Genomic DNA, 27,932 nt, shown 5'->3' with positions numbered 1-27,932 from the left:
GGATTGCATTGTATGCACTCATTGATGGTGTTGATTCAGGTCTTCTATATTCGCACTAATTTTGTTTAAGTGGTGTGGTGGCTTGAAAGAAAATGGCCCCCAAAGGAACTGGCACTATTAGGAAGTGTGGCTTTGTTGGAGTAGATTTGGCCTTGTTGGGAGAATTGTGTCATTGTGAAGGTGGGCTTTGAGGTCTCATATATGCTCAAACCATGCCCAGTGTCTCAGACCACTTCCTGTTGCCTGCCTATCAAGATGTAGGACTCTCAGCTCCAGCACCATGTCTGCCTGCATGCCACCATGTCGAACCATGATAATGGACTAAATCTCTGAAAATGTAAATCACTCCAATTAAATGTTTTTCCTTTGTTAGAGTAGCTGTGGTCATGGTGTCTCTTCGCAGCAATAGAAACCCTAACTAAGACAAGGAGGGTACTGAAATCTTTAAGTATCTTTCTTTGTAGTTCTTTTAAAATTTTTTATTTATTATTATTGGGTATATATGGTGTGTGTGTGTGTGTGTGTGTGTGTGTGTGTGTGTGTGTGTGTGTGTGTGTGTGTTGGCCAGGGTGGGACTTGGGGGCTCATGGTTGTGGTGATCAGAGGACACTATGGGATCTGAGGATTGAACCCAGGATGTCAGGTTTGTGTAGCAAGCACCTTTACCCACTGAGCCACCCTGCCAGGACTTTCCTTGTAGTTCTGTAGTTTTTGTTTTGTGTGGTTTGAAATCCTGTTAGTACGTATACAGACGTTTAGAACTGTTTGTTCCCTTGATGAAATGTACTGCCATGGCTTTATGTTATTGGATTTGTTGTTCATCCAGTCTGATAGTCTCTTTTGGGGTGTGTGTGTGTGTGTGTGTGTGTGTGTGTGTGTGTGTGTGTATTCATGTATGCACTCATGTGGGTGCTCACACATGCACCTGCACATAGAGGCTAGAGGTCAGCTTCAGGTATTGTTCCTCAGGTGCTGCTGACCTTGTTTTTTTTAGGCAGGGTCTCTTACTGGCCTGGTGCTCATTAGAATAGCTCCAGGAACCTGCCCTTTTCCACCCCTTGGTGTTTAGGTAATAGATACATCCTGCTGTACCAGATTTTTTTTTTACCCCCAAGGTCTTGTATAGCCTGGCTGGCCTGGAACTCACTGTTTAGACCAGACTGGCCTCAAACCTAAGAGATTTGCCTGCCTGCCTTGCCTTGCAAGTGCTGGGTTAAAGGCATACACCATGATGTCCAGCCTAGACTTGCTTTTTTAAAATGTGGGTTCTAGGAAGCAAACAGAGGTCCTCATGTTCTCATGGTAAGCACCCTGTGACTGAGCTGTCTTCCTCACCCCGGGCTCTGCATTTTGTTTACTTACTTATTTTTCTCTTCTCTTTTTAAAAAAGTCTGCATTTTGACCAGAGTGTTTGCTGTGTACTGCCCTTTCTTCTTTTCTAGCAACATATTTATGTCTGAAGTTCATTCATGTTTTGTCTTTGTTTTTGAGTCAGAAGCTCATCCTATAGCCTTGTCAGGCTTGGAGCTCAGCGTATAGACCAGACCTTGAGTTTGTGGCAGTCTTGCTGCCTTAGCTTCCTGAGTGCTAGGTATGGGCACGAGCCACCATCCTGCTTTTTAGGTCTAGCTCTTTTAAATGGAGACCAACCTCCTGTCACAGTGTTTCATAGGTATGACTGTATGATGGAAGAATGTGTATGAGGAGCCACAGCCTACTTCCAGGCTTTCCACCTTCACTTTGTTCACATCTATGGCTGGACAGTTCTTTTTGTGGGACGTTGTCCTGTGCATTGTAGGATGTTTGCATCCTGGCCTCTCTTCACTTAGTGCCAGTAACATTTCTGGTCTCCACAGGTGTAGCAGTGAAAATGTCCACAGATATTGTCACAGGTTCCTCAGAGTCCAAAGTACATCTCTTGAGAAGTATTGCATGCTGGATCCTGAAGTGGACTCTGGCATTCCCAGCTGAGAAGTACTGGCAGACAAGAGACCAGTGGCTGGCTGAGTGACCCTGGGTAGAGCTGAGCACTGTGTTTTCATCGAGATTGGAAAAGTGGGGACTATGGAGAAGGGGTCTTCCTTCCCTTGTAGTCTGTAGATTGCTCTGGTCACTTTGCTCTCTCTGCTTCCTCATTCCTTGTCCTCTCTTAGTGAAGCTTCAGGATAGGAGAACCAGGGGAGGGTATCTGGGAGTTGTTAATAAAAATGCTAGGAAATTACAACCACATTTCCTGGTGACATCTTACCTCAAGTTCCCAATGTAAGCTCCATTAGACTCTCTGTGGTCTTTGTGATTTAAGACGTTGAATCACCTGTGGCCCCCTTGGCTCTAGAATAAAGTGATTTGGAAGTCATTCTCAGAGATTTCTTCGTGAAGCAGTCCCATTTCCCCTGATGTGGATCACTCTGAGTTGTAGGAATGCTTCTGCCATACCTTGGGAGTATGGTAAATTATCTTGGGTGAATCCAGGTGGTGGTTGACTAGTGGGTGATCAGCTGACCGACCCTACTGGTTTTGACCGATTTCCAGCTATTTTGTGAAGATTGAGCTGTAGTGTAGGTGCTGACCTGGGCATCTACTTTGGCTTTCCTGATGGTTTGAAGTGAACACACTGTTTTGTTCCTTAAATCTCCAGGTCTCTAAGAATGAATGTAGTGATGCTGTGTTCATTCTGTGACTGAAAATCCTAACCACACTTGTAATGCTCTGTAAGATGTAGATATGCAAAGCCTTGCCATTTAATGTCCTATTATTGTTCCTTCAGACTCCAACTGAAATCTCTTTACCTATATAATTACAAGTGACAGTCACCTTTCCATGTAGCCTGCATTATGTATTTGCATATGTTTTACACTTTCTTACGTGTTTATTTTTCTAACAAAATTGTATATAAGGGAAGCAGGGGCAAGTATTTGAGCAAACATCACATTTTCATAATAAATGAAAATCCCTTTTGTATTTGTTTTTTTGTTTTAGACAGGTCTGCTTGTATAGTCCAGGCTGACCTCAAACTGACTTCCTGCCTCAGCCTCCTGAATACTGAGATTTCAGGTGTGTATCACCACGTCCTGCTCTCTCATTTGACCTTCCTACTAAGCTTATTAGGATGAACTTAATGATTCCTATTTCACAATTGTGAAAATGTAGCTTTGCAGAAGTTGAGATGTTTCCAGTTAATAGATGGTTAAGCCAACATAGCACCTATTAGGTAGGGGATTTCTGACTAGGGATTGTTCAAACCTACCAACAGGTCTCGATTACCCTCTACTGCAGTGTATTGAGACATCTAAGCTTGCTCTGCTGAGGAGCTGTGCTTATGCTGAGTGCTTACTCCTGCTCTGACTCTGTCCTCCAGGAAGGATGGGTACTGCACAGTGACAGCCTGGACTGGGCATACAAATGCTGATTTTGCTCAGCCTTCTCACTTAACCACCTTGAAATGTGTGCTCTCTCCTTTTCTCAAGCACCTTTGCTGCTCACCAGTGTCCTAGCTGTTGTCTCTAGAGCTGTGTGATGACAGTAGCTTAAACTGGGCGTTTCAGGCCTCTTTAGAATCTTTACAGCATGTACTAAAATGACTAGGAAGCTACTGCATCTCTTCCAGTGTGGAGACTGCAGACGTGGTGGCGTGCCCATGAAACAACACAGAACTTCTAGTGTGTACTCACATCTTCTGTCTGTGGCTGTCCCGCTTGGGGTAGTGGTATACAGAGTTCTTTTGACTTGCTTTCCTGGACTAATAGAGCTGGCAGCTGTAGATTATTTCATAAGAACCAGTTGAACCATGTTTTATTTTAGCATTTTGCTTGGCTCTCTTTTATGAAAATGGAAGTTATTTGAAACAAACTGGGAAACACGAACCTCTCTGCCCATGCCTTACAGTGCAGAGGTCTGCCTAGGGATTGCAGTATGCTTTCAGGATACCACTTTTTGGACCCCAAAGTCTAACTTCTTTCAGTGGAGTGTTGCATAGATTCTGGGTACAGCTTCCAAGTCCCCCTTTCTGCTGATATTTCCAAGTCTTGACTCTCGTTTATTTGAGGTTGAGTCTCACTGTGAATTCCCGGATGGCCTGAAACTTGGTGTCCTCCTGCCTCTGTCTCCAAAGTGCTGGGATTATGTTACATCCAGCTAGGTGTTGACTCTCTATGCCAGTGTTGGACTTTTTCCGATCCCAGCCTTCTCATGCTGTCAGTTCCACTGTGCTGCTTGTCTGAATTCTTCTTGCTTTGTTTCCCAACTGTTACCTCTTTGTTGGTGGATATGTGTTGTCTGGGTGAGACTGGCCCAGTCTAATCAGACACATCTCAACTACAACTCTGATCAAAGAATTCAGTGATGAAAACTCATTTTTCTTATCTGTACCCTGACATTTACCCCAGCCAACAAATGGCTTTGCAGTGAGTCTGTGAAAACAGATTGAGCTTAGTGTATGTATGTCTCTCAGGAGTGAATCCATTTCCCTAAAAACCTTGACTGGAGCACAGCAGAAGGCTTTTGGAATCCAGAGGCTGTCCTTTTGGTAGCAGTTCTTTCATTGGAGGATCCAGATGAGCTCTGAGCTGTGGTTCTCCTGTATAATGTACTGGGATGGTTACAATAATACTAGATCTTTATAGATTAGATGTTTGATGGGAATAAATAATGCAGAACTCAGATCATCTTGTTTAATAGAATCATCTTAAAAACCTACATGAGGAAAAACAGGGTTATGAGAGCAAGCATAAAATAAACATATGAACTGAGGAGTAACAAAACCATTGAACACCCACCTGCCCAGGCTCGATGCCTGCTTTGACCATTCAGAGGGGAGGATTTCTGGATGGTTATGTTACCTGATGCCATTGATTGTTTCTTTACCTTGTAACTTAGCAAGTCATTACTTTAAGAGCATGGCTAGTTGTCCTTTTTAATCTAAGGGATAGGAACCTGATGCCCATGACCAGAACGTCAAGTAGAGTGTATTGTGTATCAGCAAAAGTTCCTGGAACAGCTTTTTTGAGGTACTGGTGATATCAGGTGCATAGTAAATGGGCGTTACTTAGGAAAGAGGGGTTGGTGGGAGATGGCACTGATGATTTGCTGAATATTTCTGTGGTGTACATGTCTGTGGTGTGACACTTTCTTATGTAATCTTGAGGTCCCTGTAAAGTAGGTGATGGCTGCTCATTTTATAACTGAATCCAAGTCATGTTACTACCAAGTATTTGTTGTAGAATTAGAACCCTTCTCTAACTCTAGAACCTTGCTCCTGAGATGTGAGGTAGGTTTGAGGGCACAAAGGCTACTGGTTTGGGCAGAAAGCCAGGGGCACATAGAAGGGAGATTTACAGGACAGCATCATTTCTCAGTGTTTTCCCTCAGTGGAAAGCATAGTGCGTTGTTTCTCACTGCCTGCTGAGAATCCCCTGTGGAGATTTGAAGTGCCAAACCTGCCTAAGAATTCTGAATGGATTCCTCGTTGACTGGCACAGCCCTTTTTGTTTGTTTGTTTGTTTGTTTTGAGACAGGTTTTCTTTATATAGTCTTGGCTGTCTTGGAACTCACTATGTGGACCAGCTGGCCTTGAACTCAGAGCTTGTCCTGCCTCTGCCTCCTGAGTGCTGGGATTAAAGACGTTCTCCACCACTGCTGGGCAATGGCACAACTCTTTTTAAACTGCCAAGGTGATGCTGATGTGCTGTTAGGAGTAAGAAAACTCCATGCATAAGGAATGACAGAGTGAGTAGGAGCCTTGGAGTGGTTGGAGAGATAGGCTTTCCAAAGGTTTTGTGATAGAGAAGGAAATAGGTCCAGAGCTCAGGGACCGCCAGCGGCTTCCTTTTGTCCTTGTTCGGAACTATTATTCTAGGTGATTCAGAAAATGCAAAGAAAAATCCTAGCTGAGTTTTTAGCTCTAGGATTTCATCCTTGGTTAAGGTTAATTGAGGCCTACATTCCCCAGCTTCTTTTGTGTTGTTAAACCTTTTGAATATTATCAATGCCTGGAGCTCTTTGGGGTCATCTAATCTGTGTAAGTACTTCCTGTTATCACCTTAGTGAGTCTTCCAGTCTGAGGTCTCCTGCCTGCCTCTCTGCCTCAGTACCAGTCTGGCATTTGGCTGCCCACTCAATATTTGAGGTTCACAGGTCACACACGGGTTTGCAGATGACTGCTTGGTTCTCCTCTCAAGCCTTTCTCACCTAGGAAAGCCTGGAAAGCTGCACAATGACCCATTTGTAGATACAGTGCTTGGACAGAACCCACTGTCCTGGTGTCTCGGGTCTCTGTGTGCTCTCCTAGCCAGCTCTCCAGCCCGTACCACCAGTGTTTGCTTCTGAGGCTGCCATGTATCTTCCCAGACCTCTAAGGCTGGTGGTGTGGGCAGAGCAAGAGTGCCCTACCTATCAGGCAGAGCAGGCCACAGGGAGGAACTGTGTTGTTACTAACACTGTGCTAGGGTCTCTTTCATTGTAGTTTCCCTCACTGATTCTAAATGATGTGCTAGAGTGTTCAAAAACAGACAATAACTGAAGCTCAAAGAAAGAAGTCAGTACCTTTTCCAGTGTTACGAGAAATCAAAACCCATCTTCTTCTGGAGGAAAGGTCATGACTTTTTCCCCCTATTCCACAAGTCATATAAGATGTAAAGCATATGCTCTGTTCAAGCACACTTGTTGGGTACATGGCACTTAAATTCTTTTCTGGTCATTTTGGTGGCTTTCAGAACACAAGACTTGGCATTAGCCATAATGCAGGAGAGTTGTAGGACCTGGGCCAGGTGTCAGTGGATATCGCAGTGTAAGAATTGGAGTGAGGGCAGGCACAGGCTATTCCTAGGCTAGCCTATTGGAACTGAGTCTCATATAGCCATTGCCTCAAACCAGTGTCAGGACTTGGGAAACCCAAGGGGACCAAAGCATAAATGTTAAGGGTGTTGGGGAGCAAGGAGTGACCTGGAGGTATAGACTTTTTCATTGTGTGTGTTAGCACCAATCTCTTCTTTTGACAGTCTCTTGTTTTAATCTTGAATTACAGCTTGAATGTTCACACACCTTTCCTAGCAGCACTAATAGGAGCCTCGGTTTTTGTATTTGTAAAACAGTAATCATGTTGATTGTAATGAGAAAATGAGATTTCCCATATCAGAAATAATCATCAGGGTTCCTAAAAGCCAACTGAGTGTAAGATGTCAGTTTTGACCTTGGAATGGTGATTTGTAGGGTGGATAGCTCCAGAATAAGAAGGAAGAGCAGAGTGAGGTGCCTGTATTGGGAGCTGGGTAGAAAGCTTTCAACTTTTTTAGAGCTAGATGAGGTCTCTGAGTACCTGTAGTGGGAGGTTGAGGGAAATCAAAGACTGACCCTGATTTGGTGCTGATGTGAGGTCTTGCTGAGAGAAGTCACTGCCTGTGTGCACGTGGGTACCTGTTATGCAAGCTTTCTCTCAGTGGTGGGATGCTGAGTGCCTTCTATGATACCTAAATGCCAGGTAGTAGCCAAATAAGTCAAACATGTGAGATAACAGTAATCCTGAATCCTGCATTGGAACCTAGTTTATCAACGTATTAGAATAAGTGCGGCAAAGTACTCACTTCAATCTCTGTGACAGTTGGGAAACCAAGATACAAATAGTTACAATACAAGTCTGAATTACTTTAAATGGATGGCAAAAGCAACCTTCTGACTCTTACTTCCTCTGCACTCCAACTTGATTCTTTCCTTTTTTCAAAACATGGTATTACTGTGTTCCTGAGAGCAAATTATAATTAAAGTAACCACAGTATAAAGCTCATCAGCCCAGAGTCTCGGAATGAAGCACAGAGAAGCTGGTTAGAGACGAGGTATTATGTAATGACCTAATTATGAGGCCTGCCATCTGCTTAGGAGTCACGCCTGCCTGGTTAGGAGCCTCTAATTGTGGTGGTGTGTTTTCTTTAAGGAGGAGGCTAGATTGTTAATGGAGCGCTCTCTCTCTCTCTCTCTCTCTCTCTCTCTCTCTCTCTCTCTCTCTCTCTCTCTCTCTCTCTCTCCTCTCTCTCTCTCTCTCTCTCCTCTCTCTCTCTCTCTCTCTCTCTCTCTCTCTCTCTCTCTCTCTCTCTCTCTCTCTCTCTCTCTGTGTGTGTGTGTGTGTGTGTAAAATAACACTAAAAACATTAGTGCCTTTTTTGAAGTAGGTTGTTAGGTTGTGGGGTACCACAGGGTGCCTGAGCAGACATTTCTCATTAGTTTGTTATCAGTGGTGGAAAGTTAATGAAGCTGTGAAGATATTCTGGTGTAGAGCTGCGTGGTCAAGGGAAGATGAGACTCTACATCTGCCTTGAGAACCTGCTGAGATGGTTTTTTTGTTGTTGTTTTCATTCAAGAGAAAGAGCAAAGCCAGGCATGGTGATAAATGTAAGGGTTCAGAAGGTCAAGGTAGAAGGAAGATCAGGAATGCAAGGCTAGCTTGGCAGTTCAGAGAGGGTGGGTATTGACTTTGAAAAGAGAGATTTTGAGAGAGAGAGAGAGAGAGAGAGAGAGAGAGAGAGAGAGAGAGAGATTTTGAGAGAGAGAGAGAGAGAGAGAGAGAGATGAGATTTTGAGAGAGAGAGAGAGAGAGAGAGATTTTGAGAGAGAGAGAGAGAGAGAGAGAGATCTACGTTTTGTGTGCATGTGGGTGGGTGTTCATGTGGGTGGGTGTTCATGTGGATGGGTGCACATGCATCTGGAGGCCAGAGGTCTATGCTGGGTGTCTCTGTTAGAATTCCTAGCCACTCTACCAGCTACATGACCGCACATGCACTGTCCAGTAGCCAGGCAAGATGCTTAGTCATCCCAGGGCCTTATGTCCTACATAATTCATGTGCTGCGTGATCACATAATTTGCATGCAGCATGGTCACGCAATCTATGCACATGCGTGGTGTAGCTACATAAGTCCATATGTGCATGGGTGGGGGTGGACACCTATAAAAGTGGGTTCCACCTATTCTTCCACTTTCTTCCTGCATGGTCATCCCATAGGCCTATGTACACCCGTTCTATTCTTTTCCCTTAATAAACTCCTACAGTGGGTTTCATTGTGCCTCATGGCTTCTCTCGAATGGTAAACTGCACCGCTTAATAAATAACAGTCTCCTTTAATCATTCTCCATGTTGTTGATCTTTTTTTGTTTGGTTGGGTTTTTTTTTGTTTGTTTGGTTTTTGTTTTTTGAGACAGGGTTTCTCTGTGTAGTTTTGGTACCTGTCCTGGATCTTGCTTTGTAGCCCAGTCTGGCCTTGAACTCACAGAGATCCGCCTGGCTCTGCCTCCCGAGTGCTGGGATTAAAGGCATGTGCCACCACCGCCCGGCATGTTGTTGATCTTCTTATCATTACTTTAAGTTAGGTCAGCTGGCTTGTAAGCCCGAGGGCTCTGCCCATTTCCACCTCCTCAGTGCAGGAATTACACAGCATTGCACCCAGATCTTTAAAAACATGGGTACTGGGATTTGGAGTCAGGTGCTCATGTTTGTGCATCAGTCACTTTACTGATGGAGCCATCTCCTCAGGCCTCAGATTCTTTTATTTAAAAGATAGGTGTAAGAAAAATTTGTATTTAAAAGAAAAACACTGCAATTTTCAAAAAAAAAAAAAAAAAAGAAAAGAAAAGAAAAAGAAAAAGAAAAAAGAAACTGCCATGCTCAGAACCCCTGCTGAGCTCTTGGTGCGGTATAGGGCCAAAGATCCCACACAAACTATATCCTAGGACTTCAGGAAGGTGAAGGGGCACTATCTGAACCTCCTGTGTGGTTTTGCTCTTAGGTTGTAAGAGGGCTTTTGTTTTGTCAGCCACAGGGACACTGGCCACTCCTGTAGTGCTTGTCTGGTGGACATGGAGTGACTTCGGAAAACTCCAGTTTCCCGAACACTCTGCAAAAAGACCTATATTCGAACATTTCTTTACCTTTATAAGGGTTTTGAAAATGTGCTGATGCTGAGAAAATGAGTGATTGGAGTGAAGAGGAACACCCGCAGGAAGAGCTGGTCTTAAGTTTCCTGCCCCATAGCTCAGGCTCATAGCTGCTTGTAATTCTTCCTTCTGCTGACACCTCCACAGGCAACAGTGCCTGTGTCTATTCATCCCCTGTGCAGAGTTCAGGAGGTGGGGCTATGCATTTCACATCCCACTAGAGTCACCAAATTGTGGCAGGTATCCCAAAAGTCAGGGTTTTCCCTTTTATGCCAGCTCCACATTGTTATCATATAGATAAGAAAACTAGGTTTCCATAAAAGTCAGGTGACTTGCCCAGGGCTAACTTGCCTTTCATGAAAGTTGGACCAGAACTAGGATTCCAGACTTCGGACTCATTGTTCTTTCTCTTGCCCCTCAGTATATCTCCCTTGGAGATTTGTTTGAAAGATTAACAGGTCATGCTGTTACACAGTCTTAACAGTGGGTGTGTGCTCCACACACAGTTCCGGATAGATTGAAGTGATGCGGTACACTTCAGCATGTCTTCCAGCCCCAGCCACATTAGACATTAGACAGCAGCATTTTTTTCTGTATGTTTGCAAAGACTTTGGGACATAGAAATTTATTTCTACATAACTGACCTGCCTCTTCTCTTTTCTTTGACTACCATTTTGGGGCCTTTGGAAGTAACTCTAGGGTAACTAATTTTTTTCACCTTCCCTGACTTTCAAACTAGATTAAGCAGACATCTGGCACAGTTCTCTGTTCTGTAGAATATTTGAATAGCCACTTAAGTGTGGGTTGTGGTGTTTTTCCTCAGTGGCAAATATTTTCAGGAGAATAGGAATTTGCAGTCATAGCTCCCTCCTATGGGCAAAAGACACCACAGCCAGACCTCCCCACTGCCACCCTGCACTGCTGGGCGTATAACCAAGACATGCTCTGCTTCTGTGCTAAGTGTTCTCAGTATACTGAAGTTCTCACCTTTTATTCCCAGAAACACCAACTGTCTCTTGACCCTGAGCATTTGTTCCCCTAACTGCTGATGATCTTGGTGTCTAGGAGATTTTAAAAACGTGCATCTCAGATCCTCTCTCAGGCCTGCTGAATCAGACCCTATATCAGCATCCAGCTGTTTATGAAGGAGTTCATCAACACTGTAATGTGTACTTTGTGTATTGGGTAACTAGTAATTGGTTTGTGAATTTATCTAGACACTTTTGAGAGAACCAGAGGTGTTTGTTGGCTGTTGTTGCTTAAAAAAACAAAACAAAACAAAACAAAACAAAACAAAACAAAACAAAAAACAACATCTCTTGAGGACACTACATTCAATATGGTATTATAAGAAAGATTAATCTTTTTCCTGCAATAAGAATAGTGAAAATAATTTTTTAAATATGTTAAAAACATGTTGAAAATGATATGGCTCAAAATACATTGAAAATGGTCTAGCTCACCTACCAAGTACCAAGTGAGATCTACTAAATCAAAAGGAAATGTTTTAATTGGGCTAAAACAAAACAAAACAAAAAACCCCACATTATTCTGGGCAGTGGTAGTCCACACCTTTAATCCCAGCACTCAGGAGGCAGAGGTAGGCGGATTTCTGTGAGTTTGAGGCCAGCCTAGTCTACAGAGTGAGATCCACGATGGCCAGAGATATTACACAGAGAAACCCTGCCTCAAACTCCCTGCTACCCTGTGTGTTTTATTGTAAATGAGCTGAAAATTGACATTATTAAAAATTTTAGGTTAAACTTGACATGAACAACATTTGAGGTTAAATATATATAGTTTTTATTTGATTCTAAACTTAGCATCTTTTAAAAGCTTCATGTTTTAAAATATGTACTTTCCCATCCTTGGGCCAGAAGTAACCATTTTTTCCCCATTGATTAAGTATAGGGAAAAACACTCAGAAAAGTGTAGTGTGTTAGTGCCCTAGACATTCAGTAGAGTTTGCCTGCTTTAACCACTTTACTGATGCGAGGGCTGAGATAACTGAGCAGATCCACATGCCCTAACTCAGTTTGGGTGGCACATGCCTGACATCTCTGCATTCAGGAGGCTGAGTCAGGAAGATTTTTCTTGTTTGAGTTCCAGACCAATGTGGCCTATATAAGCAGCCCTGTCTAAAACACAAACAAATGTATTAACCAAGACTCTTGATGGTCACAGGAAGGTTCCTCTCCTTAATTAGACTTAACAGTGGGTGGGAGTGGGGTAGGGAAGGCAAAAGGCAGAGTCTCTCAGGAAACTGGAAGCTGTGCTGACACTAGCTTGAGAAGGTCTGATGTTAGGAAACCAGAGCGAGCTGTCTGTCTGAGTTCCTGGTCCCTGGCATGTTGTATATTCCTACAGTTTCCTATTTCTCCGGTAGCTTGCTCTTTCAGTCAGCATGGTGGCTGTGCAGCTCCTGTTCTTCCTTGTTGTCAGGCTTTGCTGCCAGCAGAGATTGAGGCCAGCCCATTTCATGTTCCAGGGCAAGAGAATGAGAGTGGCCTGTTTGTGGGCACATGTCCCTACTGGCATTATTTAACTCACTGTGCCTGGATGCTTGGGCAGTTATGCCTGTCTTCTCTCTGTTCTGAGAGTGTACTCAGAAACTAGTGTTCTAGAAGAAAAAGGAGATGGCTCTGGAGCGCAGTATGGTAGTGAGTACAGGCAGAATAAGCCGACATGGACATCATGCTTTGGCCATTGCTCAGACATTAGGGAGTGGAATTGCTGAGGGCAGGGTGTGGGGTAGCTGGCAGTCACATTCACAGCCACAATGAGAAAGGAAGCGAAGCTGGGGAGAGAGATAGGAGGGGATGATAGCTAGGGCAGAGTTTACGGTCTCTGTAAAAATTACAAGTGGAAATTCCAGCAGATCAATGAGAAATGTGCAGATCTTGCCTTTGGTTGTCAGTATTAGTAATGCCATGAAGGTTTGCTTAAGTGCTTTAAGGCTGGGGTCACTCAAGGAGTGTTGTGGAGTGAAATAAGATGCCTCTTAACTGAGTCCTGAAGAGACAGTAAGTCTTAGGGAATAGAAAAGATAGGGCCCTGCAGAGATGAAGTGGGCAGAGGGACTGGAGGACCGCAGAACACTCCAAAGTAGAGTGGTGGAAGCACGCCAGTGAAAACCCTTGCACACCTACCATCGGAGAGGGTATTTGGAAAGTGTGCCCTGGACTGAGCCCCAGGGATTGTAAGAGGTTTCTAAATGCCCGAGGGGGGAGGTGTAATAAAGAAGAGTGAATGGGGCACAAGAACCCAGGCAGTTAAAAATGTTTGCTGTGAAGAGAAGAAAGGAACAGAGGTTTCCAGTTGGATCAAGAGAGGAATAATGAGATTTGTTTTTCCCTTTTTTAGGTCAGAGAGCCATGGACCCTGTGTAAATATTAGTGAGCAAGAAGAAGCGGGAGGGGAACAATTAAGAAGTACAAGAGAAGGGAACAGTGCCTGGAGTGAAGTTCCTAAAGGAGGCATGATGGATGGGCTCTAGAGACTGAACAAGGGATGCAGGGTTTCTAAGGCGAAGTGCAAGGTAGGGATGCTGTTTATAGTCAGGACTTTAAAACATTTGAACAGTTAGTAGTTTGGAGGATAGAGAGTGGGGAGTGAAATCCCTTTTTGGTATTGAGACTTTTAGAAATGACTCCATTGACCCTGGATGCAATTTTGAGTGTGTAAGCAGTAGCAGTGGTGTGCAGGTCAGGGAGCAGGGAGAAGGTGAGGGCTTGGGAATGGGATCTCATTGCATTTGAACTCTGTTCTGAGCCAGGTTGCTGATGCACTTAGTGTTGGACTCTCGGGTTTCCTTAGCATTGCATCACTAATTTTAACGAAGCCAACTTGTACCTCAGTCAGCATCTCTTAATAGACAACATTCAGAGAAAAATCTAAAGACATCTTTGTGTGTGTATGTGTGTGTGTGTGTGTGTGTGTGCAGTTTCATAGAAAATATTTTTCATCCCTCTTTTTTACGTACTCTTCCTAATGTGACTCCATTGGATGTGTGCATGGTCTGATTTTCATCTAATTCTACCCGTTTTAACTTTATCTGAAACTCTTGATTTATGGCAATTATTTACTTTTTGAAAGCTGAGAAGCCAGGAGGCTATGTTCCTTCTATAGCCTCAGGAAGAGAGGAGGAGGAGGAGGAGGAGGAGGAGGAGGAGGAGGAGGAGGAGGAGGAGGAGGAGGAGGAAGAATGCAATAGATTCTAAATCTTCTTCCCTAACTGCCCCTCCATCAGCTCATTCCACACTGGAACTCTGAATCTCTCAGCATGCTTTTATGATGATAAAAGTAGGAGGGTTAGAGAAGTAGAAAACTGGAAAATAAGAGTTCCATCTTGACATCTCAGGCCTTCCTTGGACGCAGTGTTGGCCCCCATCCGAGGGTGCTGCTCTTGCTTTGGATCCCTCCTGTGGAAACAAACATGGGAAGGATAAGAAGAGGTCTTGCAGCCGGGTGGTGGTGGCACACGCCTTTAATCCCAGCACTTGGGAGACAGAGGGAGGCAGATCTCTGTGAGTTTGAGGCCAGCCTGGTCTACAAAACGAGTTCCAGGACAGGCACCAAAACTACACAAGAGAAACCCTGTCTAGGAAAGAAAAAAAAAAAAAAAAAAAAAAAAAAAAAGGAAGAGGTCTTGCTAGCACTTTGGCTCCTTTCACCACAGTGTGGATTACCCTGCCTTCTGCTGTTACAGCCAACACAGAGGGCAGAAGAGGGACTGGAATCAGGATGCCTGTGACTCAACATGAAGTCTCTTCTATAGTTTGCTCTGAAAAATGTAGTGGATGGTAGAACATGATACGCCCAAAGCCAGCACACAAGTAGTTATTTGACACTCCCCCATTGTCACTCAGCTTTCCCTGTCCTTGAGGTGAGGGTAATCTAGAATGCATACATCAGAGGGAGTGTTAGCTACCGTTTCTCCCTCGCGTGGGGCAGTAAATCACACCCAGGATTCTAGTTCTTTGCCTGTGCAGTGGGCTGCACAGTGGCCCAAACTAAGTCAGACAACAGAAAATTCAGTGAATTTCTTGCCCTGTTGTGTTTCATTTTGTGTGATGGATGTTGGATAGGAAAGTCAATTGACTGATAGGACTGTCAGCTGGGTGTGCTGAAGGGTACTTTGGAAGCATATCTCGTGGACTGACTTTAGGAAATGAGCCTGTTGGGCACACACCAGGTTTTGGGCAGAAGACTGGGGTTCTTTGGCTCATTGCAAACCTGTGGTTGGCTCTCTGGCCAGAAGTTGAATAATACTTGCCTCCCAGGCTTGTCATGAGGATTCGATTAGACAATACACATGAAAGTGGCTGTTACAGAGCTGAGTTTCAACAGTGCTATTTTTGAATGCCCTAAACAGATACGCTGAAAAGAGGCTGGAAGATATGCAGGCCCACTGGGGGACGGGCCATGTGGCCTTAGCACCACAGAGCAATCTTGTCAACAAGGCTAGCTGAAACTAATTCTTCTTTTAAAGACTTTATTTATTCTTATGTGTATGCGTGTTTTGTCTGTAAGTATGATGTGTGCTCCATGTTAGTGCTCAGTGCCCAGGGAGGCCAGAGGAGGGCATCAGATCTCCTGGAATTAGAATTACATATGGTTGTAACTACCATGTCTGTGCTGGGAATCAAACCTGAGTCATCTGCAAGAGCAGCCAGTGCTCTTAACCACTGAAGCACTTCTCCAGTCCCTGGGACAGATTTATTGTTATTTTGTGGTGGGGTGTTTTGAGACAGAGTATCACTATACAGACTTGCCTGGTATGTAGACTAGGCTGGCTTCAAACTCAGAGAGATGTGCCTGCCTCTGTCTCCTGAGTACTGGATTAAAGGCATGTGCTACCACACCAGCTGGAACATTCTTTTTCTTTTATCTTTTTTTTCCCCTCCCAGACAAGGTTTCTTTGTGTAGCCCTGTATGCTGTGAAACTAGATCTGTAGACCAGGCCAGCCTGGAACTCACAGAGATCTATGCCTGCCTCTGCCTCCTGAGTGCTGGGATCTGGGATTAAGGTGTGTGCCACCACTGCTCAGTGTGTTTTTCTTTTTTGATCCCTGAAAATCACCAAGAAAGGGAGATGGACTAATGGAGTAGTGTGAGGAGAACCTTGTAGGAGCTGTGGCCCTGTCAAATTTGGGGTTGAGAAAGAATCTCTACACCAGATTCCTCTCCTACCTGACTGTTCTCATTCTTCGTTCCTACTTAGTGCTACCAGCAGCAGGCAAATATTGGTCCACTCACTGCCAGACCACGGTGGAACACATATTCCATGAAGTTAGTTAGGTGGAATGATAATAAGCATGGAAACAAATTAGTGCAAAAACTTCATAATAAACAAAATATGTGAACTTAAAATAAAGTCAGTCAGTAACAGTGCTGTTCCCAGCCATAATGGATGGAAACAGACCAGAGGAAAAATCCATACAAACCCCAGCTTTATCTAAATGTATTTAGATGACTAAGTTTATTTTGATGACTGTTTGGGGGCATTCCTCGAAATTTTTACCTGCCTTGGCTAAGTACACCATCTACACCGGCCTAGTCCCAGCCTTGGTTTTATAGCAAAGACAGGGGGCGTTTCCTTGGAGTAACCCCACTCATTAGATCTTGTTTGGAGATAACAGTTCCCCTAAAGATGGAGGGCAATTCTTGGGACCCTTTTCCTCCTGCTGGGTTGCCTCAGCTAGCCTTGATGTGAGGGTTTGTATCTTGTCTTAAATCTTGCTATGCCTTGTTTGGTTGGTGTGCCTGAGAGGCCAGTACTATTCTTGGGGGAGAAGGGCATGGGGGAAGAGGAGAGGTGGGGAGGGACTGGGAGGAGTAGGGGGAGAGAAAGCTTTGGTTGGAATGTATTGTATGAGAGAATAAAAAAATGGAGGACAAGTTTTTGTTTAAAAACAAACCATGATGTATGGTCATTGCTGAAAGTAGAGAAAAAGGTGCCGGTGAGATGGCTCACCAGGTAACAGTGCTTGCTTGCCTCACAAGCCTGATGACTTGAGTTCAATCCTCGGACCCATGTGGGAAGAAGAGAATCTCCTTTCAGAAGTTCCTCTCTGATTTCCATGTGTGCCTGGAGCATGTGCACACGTGCACCCCCCCCTCCACATACACACACATACACACACACACCACAAAACACAAAAGATAAAAAACCAGAAAAGGATAAGGAAGAAGAAAATATCCACTATTTCATCATTTGTAGGTAAATTTTTTTCCCCCCAAGACAGGGTTTCTCTGTGTAGTTTTGGAGTCTGTCCTGGATCTCACTCTGTAGACTAGGCTGGCCTCGAACTCGCAGAGATCCACCTGGCTCTGCCTCCCGAGTGCTGGAACTAAAGGCGTGCTCCGCCGCCGCCGCCGCCGCCGCCGCCGCCGCCGCCATAACCACCCTGCTTCTGCAGGTAAATTATTCTAAGAATTTTTTGTGTGTGTTTTGGTTAGAATTTTTATGTTTTTATTTTTTGCCTTTTGCAGCACACATTGTTACATAGCCATGTTTGTGATAAACAGAACATTGTTTTCTTCCTTTTGACTAATATATCAAGAACATGCCAACATATTTACATTGTTTAGGATTTTACTTGTTTTAAAATTAATTAAAAAAATCTTTTATTCTTTGACAACATAAACTTTACTTTTTAACCAAAAAAATTATAGGACTTTTTTTATGTTTATAGGTTTTTATGTGTGTTTTGTACATATTCCACTGATATTTCAGATTATCTTTTTTTTTTTTTTTTTGAGACAGGGGTCTCATGTAGTTTAGGTTGGCTTTGAACTCACTATATAGCCAAGAATGACCTTGAACTTCTGATCTTCCTGCTTCTACCGCCCCCCCCCCCCATATGCTAGGATTACAGGCGTACACCACCACACCCTGTTTATGTGGTGTTGGGAGTTGAAACCAGGGCCTCATGCATGAGATTATCATCTTAAGATAGCATTCTAGAAGTGGGATTTTGAGGTCAGAGGGATTCTTAGGCTTCTCACACACATGGCCTGTTGCTTTCCGGTACCCATCAGCTGCCTTTAGGCCTGCTGGCCTGTTTGAGGACTGCTGGCTGGTGACCAGCACAGTGTGTGGAGGCCTCAGCTCCCATTCCTCCTTCTCCTTCCCCTTGAGCACCTTGACTGTGGTGCTGGACATTCTGGAAGAAGTCTGCTGGGAACTTCTGATCTTCTTCAGATTGGCTTCCTTGTTTGGCACGAACTTTATTTATTAATCCCTGAGGTATCTTGGTTTCTCCTGGCCTCTGTCCTGGTTTTGGAGTGAGTGAGCGCTTTCCTAATTTAGTTTCACATACTTTACCCCAGGTTTTCTAACTACTCTACACTGACCTCCAGGCTTCCTTCTTAGCAGGTTTTTGGTTTGGTTTGGTTTTGTCTGTTTTTAGGCCCCTGGGACTCTGGTTAGTGGAAGACCCGCCCCCCTTTTAAGCCCTGTTCTTGGATTGGTGCTTGTTCTTTGTCAGTCACGATGAGTTCATGCTCATGATTTCTAGGCTGCCTGAGCTCTGCGTCTGTGAAGCTTGCTGTCTTTTATGTTTGGCTTGGAGCCCGAGTCAGGTGTGGTCTGACTGTGCCTTTGGGGCTCTAGGAGTGTCCATCCTGGAGCTTTTGCTTCTGGAATCCCGCTGGGAGCCAGAATCACGTCTCAGGATGGTTTCTTTTCCTGCCTCAGCTCCTGCTTCCTCTGGAGTTACTTTCAAAGTTTCTCTTTTCCCTTGAGGAGTGTCCTAACCTTTTAGGGATTCTGTGGCACAATGTGAAAGGACCACATGGAGGCTGGTGCTCAGGGTGCCTGCTCTGCTCTGTTCACAGAGGGCCAAAACTAGAGGAACCACTTGCTTCTCATACAGATTGAAGGAGCCACTCAACACTCAATAATCAAGAGAAAAATATTTATGTGTAGTATTTAAAAAATAAAACTATTACACAAAACCATGGTGAACAAAATCTCAGAACTTAATGATAATAACCACCAGTAACAGGTCTGTGCCCGTATATTGACGGCCCTGCCAAGCCCCAGGGAAGTGTGCCGTTCTCTTCACCCTCACCCACCAGGAGAAACAGCTTATCAGGTGTGGCTGATGTGCTCCCAATCATTTCTGGAGACAACCCTTGCTTGAGAGGCTGGGTTTTTATAATGTGATATGAAAGATTCTAACCTGTGCTTTTCTTCTGCCTGGAAGGCTAAATCCTATTTTCTGTTAATTCTTCCTGATAACCCAGTTAAACAGCTAAACACTTCTCATATATGTGCCTAACTAAAACATAATAATTGCACACAGGCACACAAGTAGTAAAGGTGCTTGTGGCTAAGCCTGACCTTCACCTGAGTTTGATGCCTGGGCCCCTTAGGGTGGAAAGAGAGAACCAAACCACAAGCTGTCTTCTGATCTCCCCACACTTGTGGCATGTACCATACTAAAGTAGGTAAAACTACACATGCGCGCACATGTGCACACACACACACACACACACACACACACACACAATGTAGCAAAAATTTAAAAACTAATTACATGTAGCTATAAGGTGTAGTGATGCATTGGTACATGCATATAGTGTCTGGTAAGCAGATCAGAGTGACTGGAAGCCTTGTTTTGTGTTGGAAGCATTATATATCTCTCCTATCATTTTGAACTGTCTCCCACTTGCGAACCCTGATCTGCATAACAACACAGACCATTGACAGTTCCTATCACTGCTTCCTTCCCAGGAGATTTGGGCCATTTTTCTTCTTTATGTCTGTCTGCATGTTACTATAAGTTTATTCTATGTGAATCTACTTAAAAATTCTAACTCAAAAAAAAAAAAATTCTAACTCATCTAGTGCAATTTTTAATAAGTCTATTCTAGTACTCGGTTCTTGACTTTTTGTGAAAGGAATTTGTAATTGCTAAAATTATTAAAACTGCCATATATTTTGCAAACACTGGTTCAAGGTATTTTAGGGATGTAAGGAACAAAGTTTATTTTGAATTAGATTAAGGGAAAAGTAATGTACTGGATAAATATGGGAGAGCCTTCTAGGACACAACAGTAGAAGTTAACTAGATTTTTGTGAATTTTGGAAAGTTACTAGGTGGCTCTTGTGTCTGCTTCTTTCCCTTTGAAGCCTCTCTTTCAGAGTACATCTTCCAAGTGTCTATCCCCGCCCCACCCTTTTTTTTTTTTTTTCAGAAATCTCTTATTTGTAGAATATGCTTATTTGAGAGCACAGCAATGATTGACTGTAGCCACCAGCCACATTGGTGGGGTTGTACAGTGCCATCTGATTATAGTTCCTGGATCATTACTTCACATTCTCAAGGGAGAGCATGGACCAGCTCTCCCTTCCTGGCTCAATTAGCTGTGGAATGGGGATCACCTGACAAAATGTATCTGAACATGGTCTCAGCATAGGATAGAGTATGGTAAACTAGACCAATGTATTTCCTACAGTGGTTAAAATAAAGCATCCTTGTCCCCAAGAGAATCCAGTCCCAGTCTGCAGAGAAGTGGGTGTGACCAGAGGAGGAGAGTCAAGGTGGGTGTGGGGTGGACTGTATTCTGTTGGATGTCCTAGCTTGAGCCAACCTTGGATTTAGAGCTACAGTTTTACAAGGTGCAGAGAGGACAGGCTCTCCGACAGAGAGCATATGCAAAAAGATTCTGCCAGACACTCTTGGGCTTGTGTGAATGTGGATGTCATCTTGCAAATGGTAAAGAGCTAGAGGAGAATTTTAAGTGGAGAAACAACATTTGTTTTTAGTCTATCAAACATTTGTTAGTTATCTGTCATAGGATCCTTCTGGGCCCTAAGGGTCCTAAGATAAATTAATTCTTGCCCCTACCCCTTTGGAAGCATACTCACCATGTAGTCTTGTCTAGCCTGAAACTCACTATGTAAACCAGGTTGGCCTTGAACTCGAGATGTGCCTGCCTCTGCCTCCAGAGTGCTGGGATTAATGGCATGCACCACCACTGCCCCAGCCTCTTCTTCTCTTTTTATTTTCTTTGGCGATTTATTTTTCAGATACTTCACTTGGAAGATAGTCTACAGTGCTGCTTTCAAGGTGTTCAAAGATCTTAAACCCATGTAAAATACCAAGTACTGTTTCTACAGAGTGGTTCCTTCTTTGCCCTGGCTTTAATTTATTCCAGTTATCACAACACATTTTGATTAAAAACAAACAGAAGGATCAGCCAAATGTGGAGTCATAAGGAAACTAGAGTGGCAGGGGGAAGGTCAGATTTTATAGAAGAGGAGTTAGTTTAAACGTTTACAAAGGGAACATTGGATACTGGATATTCCAGCCAGTGGGAATGCTGTGGGTGGACCTACTGGAGAAAGGCTGAAAAGGGTTTTCATTCTGAAGGAGAGTGGTGGGGAGGAGAAGGTGAGGGGACTGGAGAGCATTGGGAGACAGGAGGACAGAGAAGAACTCAAATCATAAACACTCTTAGGTCAAGTGTGAGACCGCAGGCCTGTAATCCTGGCTGTCCTAATTCTTGGGAGGCCGAGACAGGAGGATTGAGAGTTTGAGACTAGCCGGGGTACCGAATGATACCCTGCCTCAAAAACAGTCTACAGCTGTACCACCCTGAATGCACCTGATCTTGGAAGCTAAGCAGGGTTGGGCTTGGTTAGTACTTGGATGAGAGACTGCCTGGGAATACCAGGTGCTTGTAGGCTTAAAAAAACAGAAACAAAAATAAAAAACAAACAAATAGCCTGAGATACAGAATGATACAATGTCTCAAAAAATGAGTAAATAAATATAAGAAAGAAAGAAAAAAGAATCACTGATTGTATTTATGTTTGGTTCTAAAGTAGATAAACCTAGGAACAGATTTAGAAAATCAGATTAGTGGTTGCTGCTGGGGAGAATGAGTGGTACTGTCTGGAGGGAGCCCAAGGACTTTCTGTGTAGTGAGAGGGTCTTCTATATTGATGGGGTTTGAGTTGTGTGTATGTATGCATTTCTCAGACCTTATTGAATAGTATCCTAAAGATTCACATATTTCAGTGCAAATAAACCTTATTTATTTCCTACTCCCAAAAGAACCTGTGAACCTTGAACTTATTAATGAGGGGGTGGGCACAGCCAGCACTGCAGTCTTTAGTCCAAAGCTTTCTAGGCAGGCCATTGGTGCAAGTCCAGGTCTAAAGGCTGAGAAACCTGGCATCTGATGTTCAAGGCAGCAACACTAGAGAACATAAATGTGGGCACAGGAGAGTGAAAACCTGAGGAAAGAAGTATTCCCAGCTTATTGGACAGTGCCCTATATTTGGTGTTGACCTTTCCTACCCAGTTCACTGTCCTATACATCACTATTCTTTGTAAACCATACCCAGAAATATACTTTACTCGTTCCATGTTCACCCCCAGTCTAATCAAGTTGATGCCCAAGGGCTGGGAGTGTAGCTCAGTGGCAAAGTATGTTTTTAGTATGCTGGAGGTGCTGGTTCCATTCCCAGCATCAAAAGAGAAAAAACAAAAAACAAAAAAAGGTTGACACCCCAAATTACATTTAAAACATGTATGCTGAAACAGAGTGAAATGCCCGAGGTCTTCACTGCCTTAGAAGTTAAAGGTAAGAGGAGTTGACGTTTGCATAGATAGATGGTAGACGTTAGAGTGTAGAGAATCCTAACTGTGGGCCAGAAGTGTGAGCAGGTGGGTGTTTGCAGTACGAGCTTTTCAACCTGTCTTTACAACGATTAAGATTTTATTATTTATGTATTTACTTGTTTACTTATTTATTTATTGCGTGTGTGTGTGTGTGTGTGTGTGTGTGCGCGCGCGCGCGTGGTGCACACAGGTGCAGATCCCAAGGAAGTCAGAGGCATTGGATATCCTGAAGCTCGAGATACAGGCAATTATGAGCTTCCTGATATGGGTTATGAGAACTAAACTCTGGTCCTCTGCAAGAGCAGTATGCACTCTTAACAGCTGAGTCATTTTTTTCCAGCTCTAGGTTTTTTTTTTTTTTTTTTTTTTTTTAATGATAAGAAAAATAGGGCCCATGGTTCAGTGAGTAAAGGTACTTGCTGCCAAGTCTGATGACTTGAGTTTGAGCCCCAGGACCTACCTACAAGGTCGGAGAAAGAACCAATTTACTCAGGTTGTCCTCTGTCCACACAAATGCCATGCACTGGCAAACAAAATGTTTTTTTGTTTTTGTTTTTGTGTTTTTAAGATGAGAAAAATATAAAGATTCTACTATTACACTAAGGAATTTAGCCTTTTGCTTGGGGCTTCATTAATACTTTTAAGAGATTACTAGATACATATCTTTGAAAAGAAACTTACGATTCATTTTTTTCTCGAGGAATAGATATGGCGGGAGCTAAGAGAGGAGTAAGGGATGGAGCTGAAGGGATTCTGAAGTTAGGGTATAGAATGGTCAAGACTTAGTGAACCCAGCTGAGTGATGGCATGAGTTAGGGTGAGAAGAAGAGGGTGAGAAGAAGACCTCGAGCTGGCATGTAGTACTGGATGAAGGACTGTGACTTAGAGACTGGTGGATGAAGGTACTGGGTAGTATGTTCAGGTGACATGAGGCTTAAATGAAAGTTTTAACATGAAGTTAAACTGGAATGAATAGCTAGGAACTAAGAATGTCAGTGCTTTCCAGGAGGACAGCTCATCTCCCGGAGCTAGGAGTGCTGGGCAGAGCAGGATGACCTGGAAGAGGAGACCAGTTGTAATAAAACCAAAAGAACTCAAGGGCTCTACATCACATACCTTGGATGCCATTGCGTGTCCCTTCACCTGGCCACTGGACCTAGATCAACACACTGGAAGACACTCTTTCTGGAGCAGTAGTAAATGTAGCAAGCTGAGAAAGCTTTAAGTAAGTTATTAAGCTGGCTTGTTCTAGAATGAACAGTTGGAGCAGAAAGAATGCCAGACAGATTTTATCTTTGCACAGCTCTGAGGATAATGTGAACCAGTAATGTTCACAAGGTCATGGTGGAGCCAGAGCTTGGAGATTTGCCTTTTAGTGGTGGACACGGCTCCTTTAGCTGCCCATTTGGCACACCAGTTACTTCCTAGGAGATTGCCAATGGAGTGGTTCCTTTCTCCTCTAGCTGAGGGTGCTGTGGGACTGACTAAGCATGGAGATGATGATTTCTTTTCCTTAAGTGAAGTAGATTTTCATTTCCAGCCCAAATTTTATTTTTTGTTTGTTTTTGCAGGAAGGGATCATTTATTGGCAGGACGAGTGTGTGTTAACTGTTTCTGTGAGCTGCACTGTCAGCACACTGCTTGAGCAAGGAGGATGCAGGTGGCCCTTATCTCATGCTGTCCTTAGGTGCCAGGGTGGGCAGAGAAGTGTTTTCCCCTTTGGGAAACTTTCTCATCTTCCCACAAAGAGGGCATTCTACACAGGGTTTCTCTGTGTTGCCCTGACTATCCTGTAACTCACTCTGTAGACCAGGCTGGCCTCGAACTCAGTGATCTGCTGCCTCTGCTTCCTGAGTGTTGGGACTAAAGATGTGTGCCACCACCTGGCAAGAAGTCCTTCTTAAGTTTGGCCCTTCTACTGAATTCTAGATTCTGAGAGACTGGAAGCCTAGGATGAGGTAGATATCTTTGTTGGTGCTCTGCTGTTTTGGTTTGGAAGCCTTTATAGGGTTAGGAAGACAAAGCGCATGAGCACTTGCTATGTGGCAGACACAGGGCTGGGTGACAGGGATGCCGCAGTGAATCAATCATCATGTCTGCCCTTGGCAGTTTATAGTGTACAGGGGGAGAAGGGATCGGACTAGGAATCATCCACTGACGCATTTAATTACACTTTTGTTTCAAAAGAAAAATAAAGGATGCTGGACATACCAAGTGACTGGTGACAGGACAACCAGAGAAGGCTTAGCCAAGGAAGGAACTTCCAGAAACTTACGATGATAAGTAGCAGCTGGTCGTGCCAAGAGAGAAGCATGTGCCAAGGGCACAACACTGAGGAAGCAGGAAGGCTCTTACTGGGATAGGGGTGTATGAGTAAGGGTCGGAAGGCTGTAGTGTCTCCAGAAAGTGAGGGAGAGGACATCTGTTTGAACCTTGCGGGCCACAGGCAGTGGGCAGTGTTTGTTCTAGGAAGGCTAAGACCAATGGCTAGAAGCAAATGAGGAGTTTCAGATCGATGAATGGAATTAGCTGCTCCCAGATCACCTAGCTGCAGTAAGGAGACTAGAACATGATTCTTCTGCCCATGGGAAGCAGCTGTGGATTTCAGTGAACAGAGAATACGACTTAACCAGTGTCTTCTCACCACTTCTTTTTACATTTTCCAGGTAACAATTCCATGACAACAGTGCTGGGAAGGTGTGGCCAGATTACAGGAGGAAAGCCCCCTGTCCATCATACTTAGCTGCTGGCAAGCCAGGCCAGTGTGCTCTGGTTCCTCACACAGAGCTCTCTTGATTTCTTCAATTCTTTCCCCTTTGTTCCAAACATGCAGGTCCCTTTTGTAGAGGTGGGGTTTGGAGGGACATTCTTTCCAAATTCCAAAGAGAGCCTCCTGAGCTGGAGATGCTAGAGAGCCAGAGGGAGAGGCTGTCGCCAGGGACCCCTGTTTCTCCTGGGCTGGGACATGGTTGGATTGGTGGATGTTTCTGAACCACTCACAGTATTGCCAATTTCTGGTCCTGTGCCCACGGCCCTGCTGGGGAGAGGGAGTTGACTACCTCAAGTATCCCCATCTGGGTGTTCTTTCTGCCTGGGGAAAAGACTGCTTTGATCTGTTCCCCCAGAAGGACCTGGCACATGGTGATTTCAGTCTGAGACGAGAGAGACTGACGTTAGGAAAGTAAGCCCCAAATCTCCACTGCAGTCAGTTCCAACACCAGCGTCATGCCGACCTTTTCTCCTGTGCAAGCTTTGCTGTGCTCTTGCCATCTGTTCTAGAGCTTTAAAAATTGTCACTCCTTCTGAAACTTCTGGCAAAGTTGTCTTCAGTGTGAGTCAAGTGGGGATGGTGTTTGTTAGCATCTTGGTCATCCTTGTGGGGGCTCAGAAACACTGTGGACAGAACATTGAAGTGTGCTTGCCTAGAGGACTCTGCCAATATGGGTGGTCAGGTGGAAGCTGGAATGCACAGCTTCCTTACCTCATACACTCTTAGAAAGATGGAAGCTGGGCCATGTATGTGGTGCAGTCCTAATCTGGAGCCTAACTTGATTAGGATTTAGGAGACTTTTTTTTTTTCTCTTTTAAAATACTGTATCTAAAAATCAGGTATCACCTAAAAATACAGCTTCTTTTGGAAATCAGATGACTTGGCATCCCTTAGTCCTTAGGGCTCCATGGCAACCATTTCAAGCTTGAGGAGTGGTTGCCCCAGAAGCAGGCAGCTACTTCCTCTTCTGCCACAGGTCCCACTCCTCAGGTGACCTACCTGACTGTGAGTGTGTCATCTGGCAAGACCTGGGATCTCTGTGGCCCCATTAGACATCTGGGCTTGTGCCTTGATTTTTGGGAAGCTACTACAGATTTATACCTTCGTGATGAATGATGTCTCCTATAGGCTCAAAAGGGCTTCAGGGGCAGCAGAACAAGGAGAGAACTCTATTCTTCCCTGCCTTCTGAGTGTGCTTGGTGCTCTGTTATTCCATGTCTCAGACACTGCAAGGGAGATCTTAGCTGCCCTTGACAGGTAAAGGATGGCCTCAAGGAGAGAAGAAGTGCCTGAGCCAGTGTGTGAACCTAATCTGTTAGATCTGAGGGAATGCCTCCTGGTCACAGAGTGAGATGAGTGGAATGGCTTAGCTTCCTCCCCAGAACCTACCTAGATACATTGAGACCCCTGGTAGGCAAGGGAAGAAGGGCAAGGTGCACGAGTTTCAGGAGAGGTCCTTTTGTCTTAGTAACATAATTTCACATGGGACTGTGGAGTATTTAGGGGCAAATTTCCCTCCTCCTCCTTAAAACTTACTTGCCCCCCCCTTTTTTTTTTGCCTAGCAACTTGTAAAGAGGGAAAGGTTGAGCTGCTTTGCTTGAAGCTGAAAAGGAGACGCTGTGTGTGTGTGTGTGTGTGTGTGTGTGTGTGTGTGTGCAAAGCCTAACCCTTCAAGTTAGATTTCCCCCACTCTGTACACTGTAGTACCGTCTATAATTGAGGGGTTGGAGAAACTCAGCATAAAACCTGTGAACTCAGTTTTCATGTCTGCAGACGAGGAAGTGGAGGCCAGAGAAAGTCACAGGCCCAGGCTACCTTTTCATAAGCCCCTTTTTGAGGCAGTTCCACCCCAGCTAGCTTTTCTGTCTGACTCATTCAAAGACTTCTGTTTCATGTTTATTTTCTCTTCCTTGGGTAAATCAAGCTGCATTCCACCAAGCACACTCACCGAGTTTGCTGTTATTTTAAAGGAAGGCATCTTTGCAGGGAGAGCAAAGGGCACAGAATGGGCCTGGATGAGTCATTTCTTTCTCACTTTGGAATCCCTGTTCCTGTGACTTTAGTCTTCCTGATCTCAGACAGGTAGATGCCATTCCCAAAGCTGTAGATAGGACTTAGGTTCGGGAGTGAGTTTTCCCTTTACCTGTAGGCTAGTGCCAGATCCCAGATTTTTAGTGTCTAGAATTTTGGCCCAATTGAAAATAACAGCAAAACCTTTTTGGCAGTAACTCTAAGAGCCCTGTTTGAAAATCGGGACGGACTGCTTCTAGCTTCCTTGTCTCATCCTTCTCATGTCTGCCCAGTGCACCCATCTCGGCTCAGATAACCAGCATGGAGGGTTTGTTCTTTGTCTGCTTACCTAACCTGCCCAGTGCTTACTGCCCAGCCTGCTGCCCTCCTCCATGATTCAGTGTTTGAGGAGGCAGTAGAGATCCTGCTTGCCTCTTTCACAGTACCATTTATGGATGCTGAATATTATGATGAGGTCCCAGAGAGGTTTCATCTTTATCTTTGAGAAGTTTCTGTTGGAGATTGTGATCTTCTGTTGTTATGAGGACTGAGAGATTTTGCTCAAAAATTATATAATCTTCCCAGTCAAGTGGA

The 27,932-nt window shown here is 44.2% G+C and overlaps 1 protein-coding gene and 1 pseudogene across 35 annotated transcripts in view; both read left to right on the top strand.

Moving 5' to 3' along the window:
* The window catches only part of Aak1 (AP2 associated kinase 1), a 159,281-nt gene that overhangs the window by 37,683 nt on the left and 93,666 nt on the right, over window positions 1–27,932 (top strand). The gene's annotated exons all lie outside the window — the stretch shown is intronic.
* LOC121828406 (5S ribosomal RNA) lies at window positions 21,508–21,617 on the top strand (annotated as a pseudogene).

The sequence above is a fragment of the Peromyscus maniculatus genome, chromosome 3 (genome assembly GCF_049852395.1).
Source record: "Peromyscus maniculatus bairdii isolate BWxNUB_F1_BW_parent chromosome 3, HU_Pman_BW_mat_3.1, whole genome shotgun sequence".
Classification (NCBI taxonomy): domain Eukaryota; kingdom Metazoa; phylum Chordata; class Mammalia; order Rodentia; family Cricetidae; genus Peromyscus; species Peromyscus maniculatus.
This window is presented reverse-complemented; position numbering and strand designations above follow the sequence as displayed.